This window comes from Gracilinanus agilis, chromosome X (assembly GCF_016433145.1).
Source record: "Gracilinanus agilis isolate LMUSP501 chromosome X, AgileGrace, whole genome shotgun sequence".
Taxonomy (NCBI): domain Eukaryota; kingdom Metazoa; phylum Chordata; class Mammalia; order Didelphimorphia; family Didelphidae; genus Gracilinanus; species Gracilinanus agilis.
Window position 1 is genome coordinate 80,995,566 of NC_058136.1, and position 11,279 is coordinate 81,006,844.

The 11,279-nt window shown below is 43.7% G+C and overlaps 2 pseudogenes; both read right to left on the reverse strand.

Moving 5' to 3' along the window:
* Positions 1 to 8,622: 8,622 nt before the first annotated feature.
* LOC123253818 lies at positions 8,623 to 9,657 on the reverse strand (annotated as a pseudogene).
* Position 9,658: 1 nt separating this feature from the next.
* LOC123253819 lies at positions 9,659 to 10,610 on the reverse strand (annotated as a pseudogene).
* Between the last annotated feature and the right edge of the window lie 669 nt (positions 10,611 to 11,279).

Sequence of the window (11,279 nt, forward strand, 5' to 3'; positions counted from 1 at the left end):
CTCTCTCTCTCTCTCTCTCTCTCTCTCTCTCTCTCTCTCTCTCTTCATCTCTCTCTCTGCCTCTCTCTCTCTGTCTCTCTCTCTCTGCCTGTCTCTCTCTCTGTCTCTCTCTCTCTGCCTCTCTCTCTCTTTCAATCTCCATCTGCCTCTTTCTTCATCTCTCCCTATATTTTTGACTCTCCCTCTCCCTTACTCTATTCCCTTTTCAATTTCTCTATCTCTGACCTTATATTTCCGCCTTTTTGGGTGGGTGAGAATTGCATGTAACAGGAAATGAAGAACATCAGATAAAGTAGAAGCACACTAGATTTAATCAAAAACTGCCTCATTTTTCTCTTTTCTCTTGCTCAGTTTCCTCTGTACTTCAGTAAAGGCTTCTCTGTTGGGCTAAAAAGAGATGATTGCTGAATTCTGCTTTTAACTATATACTTTACATATATATATGTATATATATATATATGTAAAAATTTAACATACTGGGAGCATGAGACTTCTGATATGGAAAGGTACATCAGTGCTCTAACCCACTCACCTTATGGATGGAGAAACTGAGGTTTAGGAAGACGAGGGGATCCACTGATAGCTGAAGTTCCATGTAATTTGGGTCACACTTGCATATCAGCTGAGCTTTGGGGGGAAATTCTCATATCCTCAGGCCCCCTGGGTGGTTTTGGGTTTCTTTCCTTTAGAGTGGCATTCTAAGTGAGTGTTGTGCAATTAGAAGTTTGAATCCCAGGACTCTCTCTCCCAGCATTCCACTTTCTTTCTCACATTATGTCCTTACATTTTGGAGATAAAGATTTTGTGAGAACCCAGCCCTCTTTTTTCCATACAGCTGTGAAAGCTGGCTTTACTCAGGTTTTTCTTTTCTCCTTTTATTTCTTCTGTTTTTAAAGATTATTAATGAATCTTATGAAATATAATACTTGGATATTAATTTAATTATTCCAGTATCATAAGTTTCCTGGACTTCAGTACCCGACACTGTGTGACCTTGGGCAAGTCTTTGCCCCCAAACCCCACCCACACCACAGGGGATTGAGGCAGTCTTTTTCTTTAAAAGTGACAAAAAGCTCAGTGGAGACTAAGTAGGCTACTTCTGCCAGCAGGACTACCCTCTTGCCCCCTCTCCTAATCTCTGGGATGAGTGCTCAGGAGGGCACTCACCAGGTCAGTAAATTTGTAGTAGTCTTAGCTCCTCCAAGGTAAAGTCCAACTAAGGTCTTCCTCTGCCTCCCAGTTCTCTCTTGGCTGCCTCTGTTCTGACCTGACCTTCAGGATGATGGGAGTTAAGACCAGCTTCTATGGGGTCACTGGCTTTGTTACCAAACATGCCCTTGTTGCTGTGACAACGGGGTCCAAACAAACCTCATTTTCACCCAGATGAGGCTTGCCCCCCTTGGCACCATACTTTCCAAAGAGGACATTGGTTGAGCTAATGAATTGTGTAATTGGAAATCCTGAGCCTTTGAACTACATTTTCCAGGAGCCCACTGACTTCCTGTCATTACGTGCTGATGTAGACAGGAGATAAATTGGGTCATCTTCCATGGCTAGCCCTATCTTTCCTGAAATGCAACTTTGATGGAGTGGGCTATTTGAGCAAGTAGATTAGCCATGGGTCCATAGTTTTATTTTGTTGCCTTTTTATTCCTTTACTTCTGGTGATTATTAATAAATATTATGAAACAATATATTTATTGCATATTAATTTTCATCTACACAAAGATGGCAACCACTGAAATTGGAGAAAAAAAATTCTTAATTTTTTAAAATAGCCTAGATATATTGTGCAAAGCCATGTTTCTCCTACCAATGCGTTTTGCACAACTCCCCCACCCCCCAACCTCCAAGAGATCTCTGAACTGTCTTTTGAGCTGCTGTCCTGCTCCTGCCAGTTTTTTCTGTCCCATGATTCCCAGTTGCCATGCCTGCATAGCTGCTTTAGTTTGAGTGACTACGCTGGGGGCTCTTGATGGAGAAGGAATAAGCCAATTTTCATGCCATCTGCTTGAGCCAGTGTTCTTCGATGCTGCCCTGGCATTGCTCCTGCCAATTCAGACTCCTGTTGATAACACCAGCCTGCCTGCTTCTTCCCCTTTCTATTCCTGTTCCTGCTCCTGCTCCTGCTCCTGCTATTGTTACTATTGCTGTTATTGTTGCAAGTGTAGCATCCTCCAATTTCTCGGATTGGATGAGGACCCCACAGGCTTACCAGTAAGAGCAGGGAGACTTGGGACACCAGGAGGCTGAGGAACCCAGAGCTTGGGAGCATAGACAAGGCAAGGCTGCACACAAGAGTCATCACTGTGGGGACTCAAAAAATGGTCTCAGGGCAAAAACCTCTCTGGAGTTTTTTCAATAGAAAGACTTGCCTACCCTCCTCACTCACACTTCTCCTGGGCAGTCTCTAGGTTCTGTGTAAATGGAATTACTTCGCCCTCATTCATTCTTTTTTTTATTTAATGATTTTTTTAGAAAATTTAACATGGTTACATGATTCATGCTCTTACTTTCCCCTCCAACCCCCGACTTCCCCTCCCATAACTGATGCACATTTCCAATGATTTAAACATGTGTCATTGATCAAGACCTATTTCCAAATTGCTGATAGTTGCATTGGAGTGGTAGTTTCGAGTCTACATCCCCTATCACGTCCACCTCAACCCACGTGTCCAAGCAGTTGCTCTTCTTCTGTGTTTCCACTCCTGCAGTTCTTTCTCTCAATGTGGGTAGTGTTCTTTACCATAAGTCCCTCAGAACTGTCCATTGCTGGTAGTACAGAAGTCTGTTACATTCAATTTTACCATAGTATATAAGTCACTGGGGTACAGTGTTCTTCTGGTTCTGCTCCTTTCGCTCAGCATCAATTCCTGGAGGTCTTTCCAGTTCACATGAAATTCCTCTAGTTTATTATTCCTTTGAGGACAATAGTATTCCATCACCAGCATATACCACATTTTGTTCAGTCATTCCCCAATTGAAGGACATCCCCTCATTTTCCAGTTTTTTGCCACCTCAAAAAGTTCAGCTATAAATACTTTCATGCAAGTCTGTTTATCTGTGATCTCTTTGGGGTACAAACCCAACAATGGAATGGCTGGATCAAAGGGCAGGCATTCTTTTATAGCCCTTTGTGCATAGTTCCAAATTGCCATCTAGAATCGTTGGATCAGTTCACATCTCCACCAGCAATGCATTAATGTCCCAGTTTTGCCACATCCCGTCCAGCATTCATTACTCTCCCCTTATTTCATTTTAGCCAATCTGCTAGGTATGAGGTGATACCTCAGAGTTGTTTTGATTTGCATTTCTCTAATTATTAGAGATTTAGAACACTTTCTCATGTGTTTATTGATACTTTTGATTTCTTTATCTGAAAATTGCCTATTAATGTCTCTTGCCAATTCATCAATTGAGGAATGGCTTGATTTTTTATACAATTGATTTAACTCCTCGTATATTTGAGTAATTAGACCCCTGTCAGTTTTTTGTTATAAAGATTTTTTCCCAATTTATTGTTTTCCTTCTGATCTTGGCTACATTGTTTTTGTTTGTAGAAAAGCTTTTTGGTTTGATATAATCAAAATCATTTATTTTACATTTTGTAATTTTCTCTAACTCTTGCTTGGTTTTAAAATCTTTCCTTCCTTTCCCAGAGATCTGACAAGTATACTATTCTGTGTTCACTTAACTTACTTATAGTTTCCCTCTTTATATTCAAGTCATTTACCTGTTCTGAATTTATATTGGTGTAGGGTGTGACCCCTCATTCATTCTTTAGACTTTAGCCACCAGGAATAATGTCACCCCGCCCAACTTAGAATTAAGTGGGGAGGGGGAGGTCTGTGACTCACATGTGATAGTGAGTGACAAATAAAAAACAAGGGACTGCCTCCTGGGAAGTCCTAAAGAGTACTGAGTCTGCCTTTTGACCATGTGAACCTGGAGGAGGACACAGGAAGTATTGAAAGATGATATCTTTTAAATATAATGGTAACTTCCTGTGGGCAGCTTTTGGAGTTTTGAACTTGGTGTTGAAGGAGCTCTGGTGAGACCTCAGAATGCTTCCCTTTGAATTGTCACATGGGTAAGTTAGGCTGACTCTTTCTCTTCTCTTGGTGTTTCTGGAGGCTAAAGCCTCAAGGAGGCCTCTCTTTTTAGGGGAGGCCTTGTAGGTAGAAACCTTCTTTAATTAACCTCTGTACCCCTCTGCTGGGGCTGCTGAATTCCTGGTTCACGCCTCTGGTCAGGGCTACAGTTTCTCTCTCTCAATTTCCCTACCTTCAATCTTCCTAAGTGTAAATAAGCCACCATAAAAGTCATCCTGACTTGGGTCTCTTTTATTTCAAAATTGAGTTAATCAGTTTCTGGCAACCAAACCTTAAATATCCAGTCCAACGTTAATAATTCCCATTTTACCTTCTTATAATTCTCAAGGCCTGGCTGACGACTCTATGGACTTACTTTTAAGAGCAGCGAGAGTTGGGACTCAAGGAGGCCAAGAAATGCAGACATTGGGCACAGAGATAGAGCAGAGAAGAAGAGGAGCACAGCAGAAGCCAGGGAGACTTCAAAAATAGACTCAAAGCAAAACTGCTCCATAGAGAAATACACAGAGAGCCTGCCTTCAGAGAAGGAAAAGTCAACAAAGCAATGGCCAGCAACACCTAAGAAATACAATCTACAAACACCAAATAGAACAAGAGAAAGGAATTGAACCTGTATAGAGTTTATGGAGAAAAAAATCAAGGCTACAGAGGAGCCACTAGAGAATGTCAAACAGTCAAACACACCCAAACTTTTCGAAAAAATGGAAATTCATCACAAGCCCTCCAAATAATCTTGCTGGAATTTGAGAACCAAGTTAAAAAGATAGGAGAAATTTGGCAAGAAAAGTGGGACGTAGTGCAAAGAGAAAATAACAGTTTAAAAGACAGACTCTAGCAATTAGAAAAAGAAGCCCAGGAGCTCCAAGGGGGACTTCCAGGTTAAAAGGCTACAGAGAAGAGGCAGAAATCTTTACATTCTTCACCACAGACTGATAAGGGCTACCTCAAAAACACAGACACGCAAAAACAAATCCAGGTGAAAAGAAAGGACTCCACAATAGGGAGCAGCATTGAAGGTCCATGGGATTTGGGCACTTCCATGCCATAGGGGGTGAAATAGCTTCTACCAAAATACAAGCTGATCAACCCTCCCCCACCCCACCCATGGTGGAAGTCAGAAGCAACTTGCCAGAAATAGAGGGACCTGAGCAGTATCTAGGTTCCTGGCAGCTGGCAAAGAACACCAGGGAGGTACCCTAGAGAGGGGCTAGACTTGAGACTCCAGGAGGGTAGAGAGTGGAGACCTTGGGCTCGGAAATACAGCTGAGAGGGGTGGCCACTCAGAGTCTTGAAAAATTAGCCTCAGGCTAAAAATGCTCCATAGCTCCATACATACACAGAAAGTCTGCCCTCCTCACTCAGACTTCTGGCTGGGGAGGAAAATCCAGCATAGTCATGGCAAGCAATCCCCAACATTCAAACACCAGAAAGAACAAGAAAAAGGCACTGACGCTGGATAATTTTTCCTGAGAAAGAATGCAGAACACAGAGGAGACAGCAGAGGGGGGGGGGATGAACAAGGAAACTCATCCATACATTCCCCCAAAAAGAGAAATTGGCCATAAGCTCTTGAAGACGTCTAATCTGAGATCATGAGAAAGGTGAAAGAGATTTGTCAAGAAAAGTGGGAAATAGCTGAAAAAGAAATTGATAGTTTAAAAGATAGAAACTCCCAATAACGGGAAGTTGCCATGAAAATCAAATGAAATGATAACCAAAATGGAAGCTAAAATTAAATATCTGGAAACCATGAAAACAGGGTAGACCAAACTGGAAAGGAAAATCAAAGGATTATAACAGAAAACTGGTAAAGACCAAAATTGGGCAAGTGGAAGTCAGGGATCTCACAAGACAGCACGAAATAATGAAGCAAACTCAAAAGAGTGACATAATAGAAGGGAACATGAAATACCATGCTGAGAAAATATATGAACTTGAAAACAGATCTAGAAGAGACAATTTGAGAATAATTTGGTCTACTGGAGAACCCCCAAATAAAGAGGAACCTAGAAATCATACTACAAGAAATTATCCAAGAAAACTACCCTGAAGTTCTCCAAGAGGGCAAAATAGACATTGAAAGAATCCATAGATAACACTCTAGACGAAATCCTCAAAAGACAACCCCAAGGAATATATCCCTGAGTGGATATTTCACTATCCACATCTGTGGCTCTATCTCTCCATATATGTATTTATAATCCACTTGAAGGAGAAATAATGCAGGTGAAGATGAAAGAGAAGTAAAACATGATGATGAAACAGAAGTTGAGACACCACTGTATAGATTTTAGCCTACAATGAACCGGTTTTAAGGGGAAAGGATTAATATTGTTCATTCGCAAGTCCAAATTTTGGAGAAATAAACATGAAAAATGGCTGATAGGGTCTTTGAAGGAAGTTTTTAAAAAGAATATGAAAACCTAGGTTAGGATGTGTTAACTTGGAAATAACACAGAATTACCAAATAATCAATAAGACCCACTCTTTAATCAGGAATAGAGATATACTTCAAATATTTAATCATTACATAGAGTCAAAGGTTAAAACACCATTCTAAACCAAAGGCTCTAGGAACCTAGGAACCATATCCCATAAAGAAAGCCCTGTGCTAAGTACCAATTGCCCTGGGAAAAGAGACAGCTCTTAGTGTCAGATCCACCCAGGGAGAAAACATACTAGCTGTTGGATGATTAGGTATCACAAATAGTTTGGTAAACCACTTTGCAGCCAGTAACTAGTTTATAAAGAAGCTGCAACTGGAACAAATCAAAGGCAAAGGTCAAACTAAGAAACTGGGCTTCATTTGATAAAAACTTTCATCCAATAGAGAAGCCTTAAAAATGTGCTTAATATTCAACCCAAAATAGGGGTACTTGGCACTGGGATTTCTCTAAAGTAAGGGTAAACTGAGCCATCCAAAATTCCACATTGACAGATGTTAGCACAAGGCACAATCCTGGACCTGTTCCCAATGGGAGCACCATATACAAGGCTTTGAGGTGGCCTTTGCAAGAAACCCTAGACCTGTTCTTGGAATTCATATAAATAAAGGAAGTGCCTTGTGACCCTGCTACTTCTTCACCCTATTAGTCGAAGACCTTTAGGGAGCTTCCCTCCCCCAACTTTTTGTCAGGAAATGACTCACTCTGAGAATAACTGGGCAGAGAAGAGGGAAAGGTAGATTGGGCACCTTCAAGGTGATGAGAGAATGGAAATGCCTCCATCCTGGGTCCACACTTACAGAGTATTAAATTATGCCATCACCTCCTCTTTCACCAGTCACCTTCCAAGGACTGTGATGTAGAGGAATTTGGAGCTTGGCGGCTTGGGCTTGTGCCATGTACTAATCATTTAGAATCTCCTGCTATACTTGGGGTGGCCTCAGGAGAGAAAGTGTACTTGGGGGATGATGGCTTCACATCAAGAGTTTGGTTTTCTTATTTCCTGAGTCCTTATTCTTTCCAGTTTCTATAATCCACAGCCAATTGTGGCTCCTATTGCTCTTTTTTTAAGCACGTTTTCATAACTTTCAAAATAACAAAATAATTAAGATCATCATTTATATAAATAGAAAAAAGTTGCTCTCTTTTATATGAGATCACAGATAATTTTGTTGAGCTGAATTAGAATTCTTTTATTTTTACAGGTGAATGTTCAAGTATTTTTCAGGGAAGTGGGGTGGTCTGGAGATTCCCTCACTCCCCTGGCAGGGCCCCAATTCCCTATACAGCAGTAAAGGCCCCTGTCCTCCCCCCACCTCCACAATTAGCTGCCATGTCAGTGATGGTTCAAGAGTTGGAGTGGAGAGAGGAAGGGACAGAGTCTTAGGATGATAAGGATGGGAAGTGGGGGAGACCTTGGCATGCCTGATTCTCCCCCATCGTTTGCTACCATCCCCCTTCTTCCCTCTATAGCCTCACCTCATCCCTCTTTCCCCAACCCCAAATTTTAGTTGTTCCCTTTGAGCTGCCCTTAATCTGATGCCCATTTCTCCCACTTCCTATTTTCCCTTTTTAACCACCCTCCCCCTCCTCCAAATATGTGGTTCCCTTTATGCTTATTTTTGTCTGCTTGCCACCCCTCCCCCCCACTGTCTTCCCCATCCCCCTGGATCCCCATTAACAATGTGCAGATTGCCCCACCACCAGCACCTTCCCCAGCCACATTCCCAATCCCCTCCACCTAAATGCTAACCCCTTGACTTCTCCCCTCCTTTCAAATCCCCCAGTCCCTCCCCCAAGACAGTACCTCTGTCCTACTTCCCTGCAGGACAATGAAGTAGGCAAGGGCAAGGAAGGGGAAGACATTAACCCCCAAGGATATATCAGTGCAGGGGGTAGGGGTTTTTCTTGAGTCTCTATGTGGGAGAATCAATTCAGAAAGTAGAGAGACCCAGCCCCTGGGTGAGGTATTGGGAAGTTGGGGAAAGGGCCCCAAGATAAGGGCTTGCAAGTCCTGGGGGAGGTTGGGAGCATCCCACTAGCTGTCCTTGAGCAGCAGCTTCTCCTCAGGGCATCAGAAGGGACCAGGGGGCTGTGAGGAGGTGGACACTGGGATCCCCAACATAGGCGCAATGGCTGAGGTCAAGGGCACTGAGCTGGGGATCATGGCGTAGGTGAAGGTGGAGGGAGGCATCTGTCAGCTCCAGGACAGCCAGGTGCAGCTCAGCCACCCCTGCAGGCGTCCCCTGCTCTCCATTTGACGTGGTTTGGTGTCAGGTGGAGGCAACAGTAGCTACCTGAGCTGGGAGTCCTTAACATCCTCAATCCAAGGAAGGTCCAAAAGCTGCAGTGCAGGCAATGGGGCTGAGCCCAGTGCTGAGACTGAGAGCCAAGAGCAGCCCAACAGCACCAGCTCCTGCAAGCCTTGCAGCCTGTTCAGGAGTCACATGAGCTGCTTCTTGGAAACTTCCATCCAGCTGAGATCCAGGGCCCGGGATTGCCACCTGACCACACCACTCAGCATTGGAGGGGTTAGTGATTTCTTTTGGCTCAGGTCCATTCGAGGTCACAGACGCTTCTCATAGCACCATCGGCTCCAGATCTGGTGGACCCTCATGCAGATGCACAAATCTCTGGGCCCAAGGTGCTGGAAGACTCTAAGCCAGGCAGCCCGGTGTAGAGGGTGGTCAGGCCCCACTACCAATGGCAAAGTATCAGGCTCTGGGCTCCTCGGTGGCGGTCTCCCCCCATGTTGTTCAAGCTGTGGGGGGTGGGGTGGGGGTGCAGGACCCAAGGGCCATCTCAGCAGAGGAAACCCATTCCTATTCTCCCCAGAGTGGCCCCGTGGGGGCCATTGCCCACTTCAGGCCTCCCCAGGGGCTTCATCCTCACTGAGGGACATAGCTGATGAGTCTGAATCTGAGTCTGACTCTGAGGAAGACAATGAAGTATCTGGCACAAGATTCAAGCAATTGGCACATCCACTTGAAACACTCCAGCTTTTCCCGCTGGGGGGAAGGGGCTGGAGCTGCTAGGCCCTCAGGAGATGCTGAAAGTGGCTTTGGTTTCTTCTTCAGGTGCTTCTCTCTTCCTGCTTTTATCTTCTTCATTTTCAGGAAGAATCTTGTTTTGTTGTATAGTTTTATTCTCTTCAGGATATTAAATATTTCCTATATTTCCTCTAGCACTAAGTTCTGTGTTTTTGTCCATATAAGCTTTTATATCTTCTGTGAACACTCCAGATGTCCATCTAAATTTACAAGAAAAAGATGGAGTGGATGACTTATCTAATACACTTTAAGTTGTTGAATTGTGCAACTTATCAAGCATATGTTCATCTCCAAAAACAGCTGGGTCTTTCTTTCCCAAGATACATTGAAGTTGTTCTCCAAAAGGAATACAATTTCACTGTTGAAATAGAACCATGTTCATGAGTTGTAGAGCATCTGGTGATAATTTTGATCCCATGGATTTCCTCATGGTTTGAACCCTGTCTAGATCTATCCTTGATCTTAGAGCAGGTGAGCTTGTTGAAGAATTTGCAGAAACTGTCATTACTTGTACTATAATTTTACTCACAATTATATTTTGTTTATCACTAAAAGAAAGTAGCTTAATTTTACAAGAGTCTGTGGAACATTCTAATTTTAGGTGTTTCTTATACAAAGTAATCTCACTTTCACTATTATTCTGGATAGTACAAACATTCTCTCCTCTACTGGTTCCACAATATTCCTCTCTAGCATCCACTTCCATATTCCTCGCTTCAGTTAAAATCCTGGGTGAAACTATTTCTTCACATCTGTGAGGATCACACTTCAGGTAGAGGAAGCAGGAACTTCCATCTTCATTGCCCACTTTCCTCTTCAAGAGGACAAGATCCTCACCTGAAGCCAGCGGCCGCAGCACCTCTGTCTCTGCAGCCACCATCAGGGCCTTCATGGCCAGCGTTAATCAGGCGAAGGCTCTGGGCCAAGCCCCATCAAGGAGCCTCCCAGGAGGAAGAGGCCACCAAAGGGGGAACCGCCTCACTGTCCTTGACCCCTGGTTCCATGAAGCCCTCAGGCCCTTCAGGCTGATGACACCTCTGCCTCCCACGCCAACCATTCCCTTCCCGTCCTGGCTAGACCAGGACGGCCCCAACCCTACTCAGAACTCAGACTGAACCAAACTGACTAGGGGCCTGGTCCCTATTGCCCTTGACAGACACAGTCTGTGATTGACCTCAGGGGATCTGATGAGGGCCTACAGAAGTTCTGCTGCTAGAAGTAGATAACTTTTGTTCCTACAGTTAGTTCCCAGCTTTCTGCAGGCAACAACTTGCTTCCCTTGTCTTCCCTGCCTTGGAAGGGCAGCCAGGGCCTCCAGACTCCTGTCAGTGACTATACCTAGTAGAGCTCAACAACTTTCAGCAATTTTATTCACCTGGTGTGCATGGACTCCAAAAGTCCTCCCATGGTCAGCTGTTTCTCATTTTATCTTTCTTTTCCTCATGATTCCTTTCTCTCTCTCCTTCTATTTCTCTATCATTTTCTCTGTTTCTGTTTCTCTCTTAACCCTTGTCTTTTTCCTTCTCTTTCTCCTACTTTCTCTATAACTCTTTCCATTTCTCCATCTGTTTGTCTCTTTCTCCCTGCTTTACTCTCTATGTCCCTGTCTCTTAGTATCTTTTTCAGTTTCTCTCTCTCTCTCTCTCTCTCTCTCTCTCTCTCTCTCTCTCTCT